Source organism: Rattus rattus, chromosome 7 (genome assembly GCF_011064425.1).
Source record: "Rattus rattus isolate New Zealand chromosome 7, Rrattus_CSIRO_v1, whole genome shotgun sequence".
In the NCBI taxonomy this organism is placed as follows: Eukaryota; Metazoa; Chordata; class Mammalia; order Rodentia; family Muridae; genus Rattus; species Rattus rattus.
Window position 1 is genome coordinate 73,214,115 of NC_046160.1, and position 6,000 is coordinate 73,220,114.

Genomic DNA, 6,000 nt, shown 5'->3' on the forward strand with positions numbered 1-6,000 from the left:
GTCACCCTACATTTTTTTTTTTTTATTAACTTGAGTATTTCTTATTTACATTTCGAGTGTTATTCCCTTTCCCAGTTTTTGGGCCAACATCCCCCTAGCCCCTCCCCCTCCCCTTCTATATGGGTGTTCCCCTCCCCATCCTCCCTCCATTACCACCCTCCCCCCAACAATCACGTTCACTGGAAGTTCAGTCTTGGCAGGACCAAGGGCTTCCCCTTCCACTGGTGCTCTTACCAGGCTACTCATTGCTACCTATGAGGTCAGAGTCCAGGGTCAGTCCATGTATAGTCTTTGGGTAGTGACTTAGTCCCTGGAAGCTCTGGTTGGTTGGCATTGTTGTTCATATGGGGTCTCAAGCCCCTTCAAGCTCTTTCAGTCCTTTTTCTGATTCCTTCAACGGGGGTTCCGTTCCCAGTTCAGTGGTTTGCTGCTGGCATTCGCCTCTGTATTTGCTGTATTCTGGCTGTATCTCTCAGGAGCGATCTACATCCAGCTCCTGTCGGCCTGCACTTCTTTGCTTCATCCATCTTGTCTAATTGGATGGCTGTATATGTATGGGCCACATGTGGGGCAGGCTCTGAATGGGTGTTCCTTCTGTGTCTGTTTTAATCATTGCCTCTCTATTCCCTGCCAAGGGTATTCTTGTTCCCCTTTTAAAGAAGGAGTGAAGCATTCAGATTTTGATCATCCGTCGTGAGTTTCATTTGTTCTAGGCATCTAGGGTAATTCAAGCATTTGGGCTAATAGCCACTTATCAATGAGTGCATACCATGTGTGTTTTTCTGTGATTGGGTTACCTCACTCAGGATGATATTTTCCAGTTCCAACCATTTGCCTACAAATTTCATAAAGTCATTGTTTTTGATAGCTGAGTAATATTCCATTGTGTAGATGTACCACATTTTCTATATCCATTCCTCTGTTGAAGGGCATCTGGGTTCTTTCCAGCTTCTGGCTATTATAAATAAGGCTGCTATGAACACAGTGGAGCACGTGTCTTTTTTATATGTTGGGGCATCTTTTGGGTATATGCCCAAGAGAGGTATAGCTGAATCCTCAGGCAGTTCAATGTCCAATTTTCTGAGGAACCTCCAGACTGATTTCCAGAATGGTTGTACCAGTCTGCAATCCCACCAACAATGGAGGAGTGTTCCTCTTTCTCTGCATCCTCGCCAGCATTTTCTGTCACCTGAGTTTTTGATCTTAGCCATTCTCACTGGTGTGAGGTGAAATCTCAGAGTTGTTTTGATTTGCATTTCCCTTATGACTAAAGATGTTGAACATTTCTTTAGGTGTTTCTCAGCCATTCGGCATTCCTCAGCTGTGAATTCTTTGTTTAGCTCTGAACCCCATTTTTTAATAGGGTTATTTGTCTCCTTGCTGTCTAACTTCTTGAGTTCTTTGTATATTTTGGATATAAGGCCTCTATCTGTTTGTAGGATTGGTAAAGATCTTTTCCCAATCTGTTGGTTGCCGTTTTGTCCTAACCACAGTGTCCTTTGCCTTACAGAAGCTTTGCAGTTTTATGAGATCCCATTGTCGATTCTTGATCTTAGAGCATAAGCCATTGGTTTTGTTCAGGAAATTTTTTCCAGTGCCCATGTGTTCGAGATGCTGCCCTAGTTTTTCTTCTATTAGTTTGAGTGTATCTGGTTTGATGTAGAGGTCCCTGATCCACTTGGACTTAAGCTTTGTACAGGTCACCCTACATTCTTGTTACTAATCCTTGAAGTCAAGGGTAACTATTTCAAAATGCCATGTGTGTCACTCCTTATTTTTGCCCTTATAATTTTCCCTTTGCCTCAACTTCCTTGAATATGCACAGGACTTATTGAGGAATATGTGTTCTAATTTGCAGTTCTAGACTATTCTCAAATCTACATTGTACTGCTGGCAATCTCTCAGATTATCATTTAGAATGACAGAATCGACAGGAAGCCTTGAACCTTCCGTATTACAACAAGTGACTCCTAGATGTCACACTGCCTCATGGTTCTGAAGCTCTTGGCATTCTGGGTGGCTGTATTACCATTAGATATTTTAGATGCTAGTTAAATATCTAATGTGCATTTCTTCAGTGTTTGCTGTCCCATTGAATTCTCCACATGAATTGTTTGCTGTCTCATTTCCTCTTTTTTAATGTGAGCTGGGTATTCCCTTTACCCTGGAAATGTCTGTATTCATTGCTGAAAGGACTTTGTTCTTTTCTTTTAGTCTTTAACAATGTTAAACCATGGAACATAACCAAATGTGAAGGTCATGCGTGTTCATCTGGCTTCAATTTTACTTATACGATGTTTCTGTCAGATTTTAATCAATGTTATTTTAACTTCATAGAGCTAATAAAAATGAGCCCTTTCTTATTTTGGTGAAATTTCTCATTAAATGAGGAGGAAATCATTAGTTGGGCTGCCTGCTCTTGGAGTTTTCTTTCTTTTTTATCAGATATTTTTTATTTACATTTCAAATGGTATTCCCTTTCCTGGTTACCTGGCCATAAACCCCCATGTCATCCTCCTCCTTTTCTTCTATACGGGAGTTCCCCCTCCCTAACCACCCCCTTATTCCCTCCATCCTGACATTCCCCTACACTGCAGGGGTTAAGCCTTGGCAGGACCAAGGGCTTCTCCTCCCATTGGTGCCCAACAAGGCCATCTCTCCTACATATGCAGCTGGAGCTATGGGTCTGTCCATGTGTATTCTTTGGGCAGTGGTTTAGTCCCTGGGAACTCTGGTCGGTCAGTACTGTTGTTCTTATGGAGTGGCAAACCCCTTCAGCTCCTTCAATCCTTTCTCTAATTCCTCCTACGGGGACCCCGTTCTCAGTTCAATGGTTTGCTGCTAGCTTTTGCCTCTGTATTTGACATGCTCTGACTGATCTTCTCAGGAAACAGACTCCTGTCAGAATGCACTTAATAACTTCATCAATATTATCTAATTTTGGTGGCTGTATATATATGGGCTGGATCCTCAGGTGGGGCAGGCTCTGAATGGCCATTCCTTCACTCTCTGTTCCAAACTTTGCCTCCATATCTCTTCCTATGAATATTTCTACTCCCCCTTTTAAGAAGGACTGAAGCATCCACACTTTGGTCATGCTGCTCCTTGAGCTTCATGTGGCCTGTGGATTGCAACTTGGGTAACTAAAGATTTTGGGCTAATATCCACTTATCAGTGAGTGCATACTATCTGTGTTTTTCTGTGATTGGGTTACCTTATTCAGGATGATATTTTCTAGTTCCATCAATTTGCCTATGAATTTCATGAAGTCATTGTTTTTGATAGCTGAGTAGTACTCCATTGTGTAGATGTACCACATTTTCTGTATCCATTCCTCTGTTGAAGGGCATCTGGGTTCTTTCCAGCTTCTGGCTATTATAAATAAGGCTGCTATGACCATAGTGGAGCATGTGTCTTTGTTATATGTTGGAGCATCTTTTGGGTATATGCCCAAGAGAGGTATAGCTGGGTCCTCAGGTAGTTCAGTGTCCAATTTTCTGAGGAACCTCCAGACAGATTTCCAGAGTGGTTGTACCAGTTTGCAATCCCACCAACAATGGAGGAATGTTCCTCTTTCTCTACATCTTCGCCAGCATCTGTTGTCACCTGAGTTTTTGATCTTAGTTATTCTCACTGGTGTGAGGTGGAATCTCAGGGTTGTTTTGATTTGCATTTCCCTGGTGACTAAGGATATTGAACATTTCTTTAGGTGATTCTCATCCATTGAGTATTCCCCAGCTGTGAATTCTTTGTTTAGTTCTGAACCCTGTGGAAAGCCGCAATAACATTCGCCACCACAAGATGGCGCTGGCTTCTATTGCGCCCCACGTGGAAAGCCGGGATAGCATTCACCATTACAACATGGCGCTGGCTTCCGCCGCGCCAGCCCGACTTCCTTTCAGGAAGCTAGCTGTGTGCTCATGTGCAAGAGTGTGTTCGTGCCAGGTCTTTGCCCACTCCGGGGCGTGCCTATGAGATCATGGGTAAGCGACCAATCAGGTGTGGCTGCGCCGCGCTAGGGTGTATATAAGCCGCACCATGCTGGGGCCCCGGGTCCTCCTCTTTAAGATGCAATAAACGCTTTGCTGCAGAAGGATCCGTGTGTCCGCGAGTGCATTCTTGCTGGCGAGACGATAGCGCGGGACAGAACCCCATTTTTAAATAGGGTCGTTTGACTCTCTGGAGTCTAACTTCTTGAGTTCTTTGTATATTTCGGATATTAGCCCTCTATCAGATGTAGGATTGGTAAATATCTTTTCCTAATCTGTTGGTTGCTGTTTTGTCCTAATGACAGTGTCTTTTGCTTTACAGAAGTTTTGCAGTTTTATGAAGTCCCATTTGTCGATCCTTTATCTTAGAGCATAAGCTATTGGTATTTTGTTCAGTAAATTTTCCCCAGTGCCCATGTGATGAAGGTTCTTCCCCAATTTTTCCTCTATTAGTTTAAGTGTATCTGGTTTGATGTGGAGGTCCTTGATCCACTTGGACTTAAGCTTTGTACAGGGTGATAAGAATGGATTGATTTGCATTCTTCTACATGCTGACTTCCAGTTGAATCAGCACCATTTGTTGAAAATGCTATCTTTTTTCCACTGGATGGTTTTAACTCCTTTGTTAAAGATCAAGTGACCATAGGTGTGTAGGTTCATTTCTGGGTCTTCAATTCTATTCCTGATCTATCTGCCTGTCTCTGTACCAACACCATACAGTTTTTATCACTATTGCTCTGTAATGCTACTTGAGGTCAGGGATGGTGATTCCCCCAAAAGTTCTTTTATTGTTGAGGATAATTTTTGCTATCCTGGGTCTTTTGTTATTCCAAATGAATTTGCAAATTGCTCTTTCTAATCCTATGTGAGTTGGAAGTTTTGATGGGGATTGCATTGAATCTGTAGATTGCTTTTTGGCAAAATGGCCATTTTTAATCCTGCCAATCCATGAGCATGGGGTGTCTTTCCATCTTCTGAAATCTTCAGTTTCTTTCTTCAGAGATTAGAAGTTCTTGGCATACAGATCTTTCACTTGCTTGGTTAGGGTCACATCGAGGTATTTTATGTTATTTGGGACTATTGTGAAGAGTGTCTTCTCCCTAATTTCTTTCTCAGCCTGTTTGTCCTTTGAGTAGAGGAAGGCTACTGATTTGTTTGAGTTAATTTCATACCCAGCCACTTTGCTGAAGGTGTTTATCAGGCTTAGTAGTTCTCTGGTGGAACCTTTGGTGTCACTTAAGTATACTATCATATCATCTGCAAATAATGATATTTTGATTTCTTCCTTTTCAATTTGTGTCCCTTTGACCTCCCTTTGTTGTCTAATTGCTCTGGCTAGAACTTCGAGTACTATATTTAGTATATAGTGGGAGAGTGGGCAGCCTTGTCTAGTCCCTGATTTTAGCGGGATTGCTTCACATTTCTTTCTATTTAGTTTAATGCTGGCTACTGGTTTGCTGTATATTGCTTTTACTATGTTTAGGTATGGGCCTTGAATTCCTGATCTTTCCAGTACTTTTATCATGAAGGGGTGTTGAATTTTGTCAAATGCTTTCTCAGCATCTAATGAAATGATCCTGTGTTTTTTTTCCCCTTTGAGTTTGTTTACATAGTGGATTATGTTGATGGATTTTCTTATATTGAACCATCCCTGCATCCCTGGGATCTAGCCTTCTTGATCATGATGGATGATCATTTTGATGTGTTCTTCGATTCGATTTCAAGAATTTTATTGAGTATTTTTGCGTTGATATTCATGAGGGAAATTGGTCTCATGTTCTCTTTCTTTATTGGGTCTTTGTGTGGTTTAAATATAAGCGTAATTTTGGCCTCATAGAAGGAATTGGGTAGTGTTGCTTCTGTTTCTATTTTGTGGCATAGTCTGGACAGTATTGGTATTAGGTCTTCCATGAAGGTCTGATAGAGTTCTCCACTAAACCCATCTGGTCCTGGGCTTTTTTTTGGTTGGGATACTTTTATTAACTGGTTCTATTTATTTAAGATTTATGGG